The 13,433-nt window shown below is 41.9% G+C and overlaps 1 protein-coding gene across 2 annotated transcripts in view; it reads right to left on the reverse strand.

Annotated features, from left to right (window-relative positions):
• The window catches only part of ATXN1 (ataxin 1), a 454,497-nt gene that overhangs the window by 280,661 nt on the left and 160,403 nt on the right, over window positions 1–13,433 (reverse strand). The gene's annotated exons all lie outside the window — the stretch shown is intronic.

Raw genomic sequence — 13,433 nt, forward strand, 5'->3', positions numbered from 1 at the left:
GAAATACAGCCAACAGATGTTAAAGCCAGTACTTAAGCCAACTGTTCACAGAGGTCATGCTTAGGATTCTAGTACTATACCATCTCTTCAAAGCTGATCTTGCTATCAACACTTTTGTAGTTAGTATTAAAACATATTGGGGCAGGGCATGGTGGCTCACGCCTGTAATCCCAGCACTTTGGGAGGCTGAAGTGGGTGGATCACGAGGTCAGGAGATCGAGACCATCCTGACCAACATGGTGAAATCCCATCTCTACTAAAAATACAAAACTTAGCCAGGCATGGGGGTGCACGCCTGTAATCCCAGCTACTGGGGAGGGTGAGGCAGGAGAATCACTAGAACTGGAAAGCGGAGTTTGCAGTGAGCTGAGATCATACCACTGCACTCCAGCCTGGTGACAGAACAAAACTGTCTTCAAAAAAATAAAAAGTATCAAATCAGTATCACCTCATTTTCCCCAGAGGGTTATGTCACCTAAGTCTTAAAATTACTATTATTTGTTTTGGATTTGACTGTACTTTGATTTTAATTCCCAAGCTCAACTAAAACCAACATGTTCATATTTCAATTGAGTGTAAGGTGACGGTTATTTTAGTAAATTAAAAATACGGCCGGGCGCGGTGGCTCAAGCCTATAATCCCAGCACTTTGGGAGGCCGAGACGGGCGGATCACGAGGTCAGGAGATCGAGACCATCCTGGCCAACACGGTGAAACCCCGTCTCTACTAAAAAATGCAAAAAACTAGCCGGGCGAGGTGGCGGGCGCCTGTAGTCCCAGCTATTCGGGAGGCTGAGGCAGGAGAATGGCGTAAACCCGGGAGGCAGAGCTTGCAGTGAGCTGAGATCCGGCCACTGCACTCCAGCCTGGGCGACAGAGCGAGACTCCGTCTCAAAAAAAAAAAAAAAAAAAAAAAAAAAAGCTAAGTAATCCCAAATCCAGATGCCAACACACTAAGCAGAAACCTAAAATCCACGTCCTGCCTAAGTGGCTACATTTCATTAGAAACAAGTCAGATGATAACATCAAAAGGGATGTGTGAATTCCAAAGTAAAGATACAAAAATGAAGAGAGGAATTTCTATAGCTAATACGGCTGTATCTTAAAAAAATACTTAAACATGTTTACCTGTTTACAAAGTCTACATAGTAATACAGATCTTAGAATCACTGCAACACAAAATGGATATGAGCATATCAAGAAATCAACAAAATGATGTATGGGTCCCACAATAACTCTGCTTTTGTATATGTGTAGGCATTTTTTTGCACTATCTTGGTTATGCCTCTGCCTTTGCATATGACACTCCCTTTGATTAACAGGCCTTGCCCCTCCTTGCCATTTAGAAAATTCCTACTCATTTTTCAGCTGGACGTGGTGTCTCACACCCATAAATCCAGCACTTTGGGAGGCCAAGGTGGGAGGATCACCTGAGGTCAGGAGTTCAAGACCAGCCTGGCCAACATGGTGAAATCCCGTCTCTACTAAAAAAAAAAAAAAAAAAAAAAATACAAAAACTAGCCAGGCATGGCAGCAGGCGCCTGTAGTCCCAGCTACTTGTGAGGCTGAGGCAGGAGAATCACTTGAACCCGGGAGGCAGAGGTTGCAGTGAGCCGAGATTGTGCCATTGCACTACAGCCTGGGCTTCAACAATGGAACTCTGTCTTAAAAAAAAAAAAGAAAAGAAAAGAAAATTCCTACTGATTTTTCAAGGCCAACCTTGAGCTTAAATTCTACTGTGATGTCATCCCCATCTATCCCCTAATGTTTTCTGGAAATCTAAGCAGAATAGATTCTGCCCTCCCCTATGTTCCCTAGCTCAGCGATGGCACCAACATCACTCTGACGTCTTCCTCTCCCAAATTATGCCTCATATTCAACCATGTAGCCATACTCCTCAACTCCCTCCGCTCCTCCTCTGCACCATGCTGGCTCATCTGGACTCTTTCCCTGGCCCCCTAACATGTCTCCCCATGTCCACCCTGCCACCCCACTGCCTTCCTTAGTTCCTGCCTAAGGCACTACAGTGGCTTTCCACTTCTAAACATGGCCCCAAAAGCCTGGTGTGGTCCAGCCCCTGCATTCTCTTCCAACTTGCACTACAGCTTGATTGGCTTCCTTTCAATTCCTTAAAAGGACCTTGCTTTCCCAGGCCTTAAAGCCTTTGCACATGACTTCCTCCTTGCTAAGACTTCTCCTCAAATCACCCACCCCTTCTATCAAACGACCTTGTATTCTTTTCTCCTTCAGCTCTCAGCTCAGTCCTCTTCTCAAGGGAACCTTCCTGACTTCCCCAGCGTGGTCACTACCTCCTGTGACACACTTGTATGGAATGACCCTCCCTGGTTATAGTCGTCATTTTGTAATTTTTACATTTTTTGGTTGATTCATTGATTAATGCTTGTTTTCCCCCACGAATCAATAAACTCCAGAAAGGGAGAACTGTGTCCACTCTCACCCCTCCTTTAATCTTCAGGATTCAATGGAGAGCTCTGCACATTACAGGCACTCAGTAAAATCTGCTGAGTGAATAAATGAGCCAAAGAAGGAGGGAGGGAGAAAGGGAGGGAGGAAGGTGGGAAGAAAGGATGGTCATCCCTTAATCATACTGATTTACCTAGTGCTGACTGGATTCATTTGTAGATCATTTTCCAGCACACAGAGTATGACATCTACATTCCTTTGGATAACATGCAAGGCTGCTTGAGCTCTGACCCCAGCCAGGCGGGTCTCTCCTCTCGCTGCACTTGACCCTCAGCACCTCCAGGTCCCTCCCTGTAGCTCCCTGACCCCAACTTGTTTCCCTCATCTCCACACCCTTCTCTCTTCTGTTCCCCCCCACACATCTTTTCAAACTCACTCAGTCTTCAAGCCTCAGGGCTGGGGCCGCTTTTCTGTGAAGAACTCCCTGACACCTTCTGGGAAGCGGGGGCCCTTTTCCTTCATTTTTCTACAACCCCTGTACCTATCCCTATTAAAGCAATTATATTTTCCTGTATTTGTTCCTTAACCAAGTCCATGTCTCCCACTACAACCTAAGTCCCTTAAAGGCAAGAAAGAGGTATCCCCTCATCACGGTACCCCAGAGTTTCGTACAGCAGCCTGGCACATAAATTGTTAATAAATATTGGTTGAATTGACAAAATAAATAAATAATGTGTGTATACACACACACATATTATATATCTACATTTATATATTATATATACACATGTATATATTATATATACATCACACACATACACACGTTTCATACTGCAAAGTTCCAGAGCTGGGCATTTGAAATATATGATTAATAGAGAATATTATCATGAAGTGTGGTAAGGCATAATGATTACAAATTCATCTGTGAAACGGGCTAATAACACCTACCTCACAGGGTTGTGATGAGAGTTAACTAAGCTACATAAGTAAAATGTTTAGCACAGAACTCAGTATACTGGAAGCACTCCATAAATATTAATTGTACAGCCATTATCACTATCATTATTGTTAGGGCAACTAAGCTGAATTTACAACTCATGGGTAAAATGCAGCAGTTTTATTTGCCAGCATTTTTCATATTAAAGAATTAATTAGCATTAGCACCTGTGTAAGGACATAAACTGCCTAGACAGGAGCTCAGAAAATTAAGGATAAAGAAGAGTCTTATTCGTTACAGCTGAAGGACAAATGATTGTTTCGCTAATCTGTGATATATGTGTGGAGGTACCAAAGCATCAACAGCAAAGCATTTCTGTACAAAAATTATCTATGAAATCTAAACGACAGAAACAACACACATTGACATTCAAGTGCTGTAAACATTCAGCTGACATAATTATACTTACTATAAACTATTTCTTTTGCTAAAAAAAACAAGTTAGAGGTACATATTCATCCACTTCTGTTAATTACTGGACAGAGTAATGTGACTTCATAAATAAACACTAAGGATTTGACTAATGAATATGCCACAAAATGTCTGAATTAATAGCAAGTACGTTTCATATGTGGTCTATTAGATGCTATTCTAATTTAGAATTGCAGAAATTTAATGAAATAGACCGCAAATAGGAAAACAGAGGCAACAGTATTTTGCAACGCATTTTGGAAAAAAAAAAAAAGAATGAATTGTTTACAAATGCTACCAGTACATAGTTGGACAGAATGAACTGGTAATAGTTATTTTATGAAGCAACTTATAATTCTGCCCTATGTTGCTTTTCTCTTGCATATTGGCCAAATTTAAATAATGTATATTAGCGTTTTCTATATTAAGTTATACTGAAATATAAAGTACTATCATTATTATATTTTGAGATTTCTATTCTCTATTCCATTTATCACTGATAAAAGATAAAACCCCAGAGCAAATCATATTTATGATTGAGGCTTTTCCTCAGAGATACTAGAGTTATAGGGGAAGTATAGGCTGGGGTGCAATGGTGTGATCTCTACTCACCGTAACCTCCGCCTCCCGGATTCAAGCGATTCTCCTGCCTCAGCCTCCCAAGTAGCTGGGATTACAAGCATGTGCCACCACACCCGGCTAATTTTGTATTTTTAGTAGAGATGGGGTTTCTCCATGTTGGTCATGCTCGTCTCGAACTCCCGACCTCAGGTGATCCGCCCACCTTGGCCTCCCAAAGTGCTGGGATTACAGGCGTGAGCCACTGTGCCTATTTTTTAAATTTTTTAGTAGAGACAGGGTCTTGCTGTGTTGCCCAGGCTGTACTCAAACTACTGGTCTTTAGCAATCTTCCCACCTAAGCCTCCCAAAGTGCTGGGGCTACAGGTGTGAACTACTGTGCCCAGCTGTAACCTATTCATTTACCAAGCGCATATTAAACTCCTTTTAAATTGAATTATGATTCTATTCCCTGGCCACAGCTACTGACCAGTTTACCGTAAGTATATGGTTCTTTGCAACATAATTAAAATGAGACGGTAGAATAGACAAAGCCAAAAAGTCTTAATTTGATCATTTTTATTCAAATTCACTATTAATTTCATTATCATGATGCTTATGTTTGTGTCATAACTGATGGAATCTTAGTAATATAAGGCAAAATTTTCATTCGTTATGCTGGTCCTTCAATCAGGGATGTCCTCACTCATTCAAGCATTGCTCTTCCTTTAAGATTCAGCTCGATGTCACTTCCTTTGTGACATGCTCCCACACATATTGTATTTTTCCTGCTGTGTAATGATCTGTCTCCCTTTCCAGACTATGAGCTCCTTAGGGGATCCAACGAGGTCTTTTTATTTTTCATAACAACTTGCACAGTTCTTTGCACAGAATATACACTCAGTAAATACTGGTTTGATGTGTGGGTGATTACACACACTTTGACTATGGTAAAAAGGCCACTAATTGTGATTTCAAGTTAAAGGTTACAGCCAAAAAAAAATTCATTTTTTAGTGAAATGAAACTCTTAGCGTTTTCACTTCCAGATGCATCAGCATTACATAAAAGATGTTGAAACTATTTTAAAAAATAGTCATGCTGCACATTTTCCTGTCTGAGAATTAGTCTGAAAATACCAAATTCCCCAGGGGCCCCTGGGTGTTCTAAAGACAAATGTTCAGTTAGGTATTGATTCCATGCACTCATTTAATGGAAACCCGGAGTAAGACTCAACCTCCCCACCACCAGGCTGTCACTCATGATTCTGCTCAGCTGTTGCAGAATAAGCCACGATTCCCGAGAGAACTCTGCCCACCCCACCCAGTACTGGCCAGCACTTCAGTGATGAATCCCAGCAGCAGAGAATTTCAGTACTCAAAACAGCAGAACATCAGTCCCAACTTACATTTTCCACTTCCACTGTCATTCTTATTCCCACATGGGCTTATTTCTCACATACCCGCCTTTAATTTTTCAAGACTGAACCTTTGAGCCGGTGACAGTGTGCCTGGCTGCTTAACATATTACATCATCACGCACATGCGGGACTCCTGCCTCACTTCAGAAGGCCAAGTGCTGCTAAGAAGAGAAGGGTGGGCAGCAAACGAACAGGTTTCTCATAATATCCCACCCAGGCCCACAGTCAGAAGTATTAGTCACTGCTGGGACAATGAATATGCGTTTTCCAAGAGGTCACCAAACCTTTATTTGATGGATTTTCTTTCCTCCACGCCCCAAGATTTTCTAGGCTTTTGGTAGGAAGCGCTATACAGAAAGCTCCCACATCTCCTAGCTAATTCTGTGTCTGGAGTTGGTTCCTTCCGGTGGGTTCCTGGTCTCGCTGACTTCAAGAATGGAGCTGCGGAGCTTCTCCGTGAGTGTTACAGCTCTGAAAGATGGCATGGACTCAAAGAGTGAGCAGCAGCAAAATTTATTGTGAAAAGCTAAAGAACAAAGCTTCTACAGCTGGAAGAGAACCTGAGCAGGTTAGGTTGCCGCAGGTGGCTGTTGCCGGGGTGTGGGTGGGGGTGGGGGGGGCAGCTTTTATTCCCTTATTTGTCCCCTCCCAGTTTCTGTCCTATCAGAATGCCCTTTTCTCAATCCTCCCCATGATTGGTTACTTCTACAATCCTGCTGAATGGTCCATTTTGCTGAGCACTGATTGGTCCACTTTACAGAGCGCTGGATTGGTCCATTTTACAGAGTGCTGATTGGTACATTTTACAAATCTCTTGCTAGCTACAGAGCACTGATTGGTGCATTTTTACAGAGCACCGATTGGTGCATTTTACAAACCTCTTGCTAGCTACAGAGCACTGACTGGTGCATTTTTACAGAGCGCTGATTGGTGCATTTTACACACCTCTTGCTAGCTGCGGAGAACTGATTGGTGCATTTTACAATCCTCTTGTTAAGACAGAAAAGTTCTCCAAGTCCCCACTGGACCCAGGAAGTCCAGCTGGTTTCACCTCTCAGTTCGACTCAGTAGTTACTGTCAGCCTCCCACTAAAACCTCCGCCACTCAAGGAGTGACACTGTCAGAAGCAGACCTTCTAATTACTCCTGTGTGATCTCAAGCCCCCTCCCTGGGGACTACAAAAAGAGACTGTTAGGAAATAGAGATGGAAAAAACAAGCAATAATTCTGACTTATGCTATCCCTTTAAAAATATTTCTATCATGCAATGTTTGTAACCTACAAAAGAAAGCATTAACATGTACATAACCTGTGAAGCATAATAATAAAATGAACACCCACACACCAACCACCCTATGTGAGAACTAGACATTTAGGGGTATTTTGGTACATCTACCTGTTTGCTATTTCCCTAAGCCATCCTCCTGCCTTCTCTCCAGGGGTAACCACTATCTTAAATTTTCTATCTATCACTCTCTAAAATACATGGTTTAATTGTGCTTGATTTTAAACTTTATAATACTATCATACTGTATATAGCCTTCTGTGACTAGTTTTTTTCACACAATATTGTTTCTAAGATTTAGCCATGTTGTTGCAGGTAGTTACCATAGTTCCTTCACATTCACTGCCGTATGATATTCCATTCTGTGAAGAAAAAAATTATATATATGTATGTATGTACGTGTGTATGTGTGTGTGGATATATATATAAAAAGGTTCTCAGTAGACTAACATATATATTAGTCTGGAGAGATAGAAGCTAATACATATATTACTACAATTATTATACATATTAGTCTAATTATTACATATTAGACTAATATATGTCTATAGAGATAGAAGCTAATATACATATTAGTCAAATTATTATACATATTAGTTTAATTATTATATATTAGACTAACATATTAGTCTACAGGGATAGAAACTAATATATATTAATCTAATTAATATACATATTAGTCTAATTGTTATATATTAGACTAATATACATATATGTTTATTGATGACCTTTAAAGTGCTTTCAGCTTCCTTTTTTTTCTATTGGAAACAATGCTGTGTCCATTAGGAACAACATCCATCTGCATAAGTTTCCCTGGGTTATTGCCTAGGAATGAGTCTATGAATATTTGCTGTTACACAATAGTGCCAAATTCTTTTCCAAAATGACTACATCAACCTACACTCTCACCAGCAGTGCACCCCACCATTTTTAAAAACTGATAAACCATTTTAGAATTAAGAAAGAGATCTATTTGTGCTAAAGTTGGTGTTTCTACTTTACAGGCTGATATTCCTTTTTTAAAAATTTTTTTTGAGACGGAGTCTCACTCTGTCACCAGGCTGGAGTTCTGTGGCACAGGATCCTGGCTCGCTGCAGCCTCCACCTCCGGGGTTCAAGTGATTCTCCTGCCTCAGCCTCCCAAGCATCTGGGACTATAGGTGCGCAACATCACCCCCACCTAATTTTTGTATTTTTAGTAGAGACGAGGTTTCACCATGTTGGCCAGGATGGTCTGGATGTCTTGACCTCGTGATCCACCTGCCTCGGCCTCCCAAAGTGCTGGGATTACAGGTGTGAGCCACCGTGCCCGGCCTATAGGCTCGAATTCTAAATATCCAGAAAGAAATAAGCATCCTGTCCCTCTCTCACACATTGGTGAGTTTATACTTTGTTCAGCACTAAGCATAACAAACAAGAGTTATTTCCTAAGATGATGGTTACTTTACCATCTTCAAATATGGCATTAACTAATGACTTAGATTGGACCGAGGGTTAATAATTTGAAGACTCCCCATGACCTAGTCATTCAATTCTTAAGGTGGGTACCAAAAGTGTACAAAAATGCCCTAGTGTACATGAAGTGCCAGGGGCCAAAACCATCCACTTAGAACAGGAAATCATGTACAAATGTAAGTACCTCAAGCTTGTGAAATTGAGAGACTTCTTTATTTCCTTCACTATTAGAAGCAGAGGAAGAGAGGGCTAAAATAGATGGGGGGAAGACTTAGCTTTTATTTTAAAATAGCAAAATCGAAAAACTTTGTAATTAGATTTTGCCAGACTTAGGCTTAAAGGAAAATGATTCTTTCCTCTCCAAAAGACTAAGGTCAGAGCTTAAGACTCCTAAATCTTCAGTACGGGTTCAAAAGGTGAGCTACGAATTGGCCAGTTCTTCATCATCCTCCTACATATACCTATAGATCTGTTTGGGCATGAGTATAGAATTGGCAAATACAGGGTATGAGAAGAGGCAACAATAAAATGGACAGAATGTGGTATTGTTCAGATGTTAAGAAGTGGCAGGAAAACAGCACCGCTGATGCTGAAGTTAATCTGGAGGGGAACTAATCCACCTTCTTTAACACAAGTAGTGGAGACCAGGGCAACAGTCTGTGAAACACGGTCCGTGTGTTCTTTCTCCATTATGGTCTCTTTCTTACTGGTTAACTCCAAAAAGCAAGGACATGGCTGAAAGGCAGGCAGTGAGGAGAAAGGGAGGAATGAGAGGCTTTCACCTGTTACAAAGGATGTCTCTGGGAAACGGAATGTTGACACAAAGTAAAACAAGCAAAATATGCTATTAGTGCCTGTTAAGTCACCTTTTTGAGATTTTTTGGTGACTATCAGTGAAGTCTTATGCCTCTTATTAAATTCTCACACTGTTTTAATTAAGTAGGGCCTTATTTTAATCACACTGGTGGTGCCTTCTCGTTTTAAGCTAGTGAGCTGGAACCCAGCCAGGCAGTGTTAAAAAGGAGTGAGAGACTTTCCTTCTTCATCAGCGAAGCTTTTGGAGCCCTCTTTTTTGTTGTTTTAAATTTTTTTAGAGACTGAATCTCACTCTGTCACCCAGGCTGTGCAATGGCACAATCATAGCTCACTGCAGCCTCTAACTCCTGGGCTCAAGCAATCCTCCTGCCTCAGCCTCCAGAGGAGCCGGGACTACAGGTGCACACCTCCATGCTTGGCTAATTTTTACTTATTTTTTGTAAAGACAAGGTCTCTATCTTGCCAAGGCTGATCCTGAACCCCTGGCCTCAAGCAATCCTCTCATCTTGGCCTCCCAAAGTGTTGGATAACAGGTGTGGCCACCATGCCCAGACTCAGACCTCCTTTTCTCTCCTATCCAAAGCCTGGTAAACAAAGTGAGCTGATTTGCACATCTAAAATCGGGTGCTGGATGCCTGCAAATATGATAGGGAAATATGTATTTGGAACCTCAGATGAAACCCCAGCAAAAACATTAAAATCATCACATTTTAAAGGAGCCCTTTGTAATGCTGATATGTAAAGATCCCATTAAAACATAGTCATTCTCCACAACTACAAAAATCTTTTATTTAAAAATGACTTTGGATTCCTATGTTATGTTAAAAGTATGTTGGGCATTTTATCCAGTGACTTAGATTATCCTTTCAGGAGAAATACTGTACTTCATTGTAAGTCCTTAATGAGGGACTAATTAGTCCTTCCCCTCCACTTTAAATTCCTCTGGGAAATGAGGTCAGAATCCACTTCCCACCCAAAGCACCTCATGGAGGCTGCATCAAATACTACAGCAGCATTTATCAAAGGGGGGCCCTTTCCAAAGGCAAGATCGGTATAAGAAGAAATCTTCATCAAGGGCCATGGCTTCCACCAACAGGCACAGAACACAAAGAAGCTCAACATTTATTATAAAATCGGGCACAGGAGCTGTTGAAACAAGCTGAAGCACCCACCCACATATTCATCTCAGCAACTCTCTCCTTTACCTACTGCCACAGGGACAGCCTTCCCGCTCCCTGACTGGGTGTTTCGCTGGCTGTGCACTCACCTGCAGGGCGCAGGGTGCCCCACCTGCATCCCCCTCCTGCTCCATCTGCCTCATGCACTCAGAGGGGAGTGCCACTGCTCTGGGTCACCAGCCCGCTCTGGCTCTGCCGCAGTCTCCCAGGGGCTTAAGCTCCTACTCCTTCTATAGGAAGGATGGCGAGCAAATTAGAGGTTATAAACACCTCCGGTGCAAGGAGGAGAATTCCTCTGGGCTTTGTAAGGGAACTTCGTCAGTCGCAAGAATCTCCGGGGTATAAGACGTAGGTACATGCTCACCCTTGCCCTTTGTCCCTGTCGGGCATGTGTGGACCACACCTTTTTCTGGCCACAATTATGGCAGAAATGCCCATCCAGGAAAATGCTGCTTCAGATGTTCAAAGAATGCCTCACCTGACAGGGGTGCCCTCTCTCACCACCCCTATTCAACATAGTGTTGGAAGTTCTGGCCAGGGCAATCAGGCAGGAGAAAGAAATAAAGGATATTCAATTAGGAAAAGAGGAAGTCAAATTGTCCCTGTTTGCAGATGACATGATTGTATATTTAGAAAACCCCATCGTCTCAGCCCAAAACCTCCTTAAGCTGATAAGCAACTTCAGCAAAGTCTCAGGATGTAAAATCAATGTGCAAAAATCACAAGCATTCTTATACACCAATAACAGACAAACAGAGAGCCCGCCAATAACAGACAGAGAGCCAAATCATAAGTGAACTCCCATTCACAATTGCTTCAAAGAGAATAAAATACCTAGGAATCCAACTTACAAGGGATGTGAAGGACTTCTTCAGGGAGAACTACAAACCACTGCTCAATGAAATAAAAGAGGACACAAACAAATGGAAGAACGTTCCATGCTTATGGATAGGAAGAATCAATATCGTGAAAATGGCCATACTGCCCAAGGTAATGTATAGATTCAATGCCATCCCCATCAAGCTGCCAATGACTTCCTTCACAGAATTGGAAAAAACTAAAGTTCATGTGGAACCAAAAAAGAGCCCGCATTGCCAAGTCAATCCTAAGCCAAAAGCTGGAGGCATCAAACTACCTGACTTCAAACTACACTACAAGTCTACAGTAACCAAAAGAGCATGGTACTGGTACCAAAACAGAGATATAGACGAATGGAACAGAATAGAGCCCTCAGAAATAATACCACACATCTACAGCCATCTGATCTTTGACAAACCTGACAAAAACAAGAAATGGGGAAAGGATTCCCTATTTAATAAATGGTGCTGGGAAAACTGGCTAGCCATATGTAGAAAGCTGAAACTGGATCTCTTCTTTACACCTTACACAAAAATTAATTCAAGATGGATTAAAGACTTAAATGTTAGACCTAGAACCATAAAAACCCTAGAAGAAAACCTAGGTAGTACCATTCAGGACATAGGCATGGGCAAGGACTTCATGTCTACAACACCAAAAGCAATGGCAACAAAAGCCAAAATTGACAAATGGGATCTAATTAAACTAACGAGCTTCTGCACAGCAGAAGAAACTACCATCAGAGTGAACAGGCAACCTACAGAATGGGAGACAATTTTTGCAATCTATTCATCTGACCAAGGGCTAATATCTAGAATCTGCAAAGAACTCAAACAAATTTACAAGAAAAAAACAACCCCATCAAAAAGGGTGAAGGATATGAACAGACACTTCTCAAAAGAAGACATTTATGCAGCCAACAGGCACATGAAAAAATGTGCATCATCACTGGCCATCAGAGAAATGCAAATCAAAACCACAATGGATACCATCTCACACCAGTTAGAATGGCAATCATTAAAAAGTCAGGAAACAACAGGTCCTGGAGAGGATATGGAGAAATAGGAACACTTTTACACTGTTGGTGGGACTGTAAACTAGTTCAACCATTGTGGAAGACAGTGTGGTGATTCCTCAAGGATCTAGAACTAGAAATACCATTTGAACCAGCCATCCCATTACTGGGCATATGCCCAAAGGATTATAAATCATGCTGCTATAAAGACACATGCACACGTATGTTTACTGCGACACTTATTCACAATAGCAAAGACTTGGAACCAACCCAAATGTCCAACAAGGATAGACTGGATTAAGAAAATGTGGCACATATACACCATGGAATACTATGCAGCCATAAGAAAGGATGAGTTCATGTCCTTTGAGGGACGTGGATGAAGCTGGAAACCATCATTCTCAGCAAACTATCACAAGGACAAAAAACCAAACACCACATGTTCCCACTCATAGGTGGGAATTGAACAATGAGAACACTTGGACACAGGAAGGGGAACATCACATACCAGGGCCTGTTGTGGGGTGGGGGGAGGCGGGAGGGATAGCATTAGGAGATATACCTAATGTAAATAACGAGTTAAGGGTGCAGCACACCAACATGGCATATGTATACATATGTAACAAACCTGCACGTTGTACACATGTACCCTAGAACTTAAGGTATAATAATAATAATAATAAAAGAATTCCTCACATGGTTGAGAATACTGCTGGTCCTCAACAAGCAGCATAAATCTATTTCCTTTTTTTTTTTCTGAGACAGAGTCTTACTCTGTCCCCCAGGTTGGAGTGCAGTGGCGTGATCTTGGCTCACTGCAGCCTCTGCCTCCCAGATTCTGGCGATTCTCCTGCCTCTGCCTCCAGGGTAGCTGGGCTTACAGGCACATGACACCACGCTTGGCTTTTTTTTGTATTTTCAGTCGAGACGGGGTTTCACCATGTTGGTCAGGCTGGTCTCGAACTCCTGACCTCAGGTGATCCACCCGCCTCGGCCTCCCAAAGTGCTGGGATTACAGGC

Source organism: Colobus angolensis, unplaced genomic scaffold, assembly GCF_000951035.1.
Source record: "Colobus angolensis palliatus isolate OR3802 unplaced genomic scaffold, Cang.pa_1.0 Scaffold6, whole genome shotgun sequence".
NCBI classification, from domain to species: Eukaryota; Metazoa; Chordata; class Mammalia; order Primates; family Cercopithecidae; genus Colobus; species Colobus angolensis.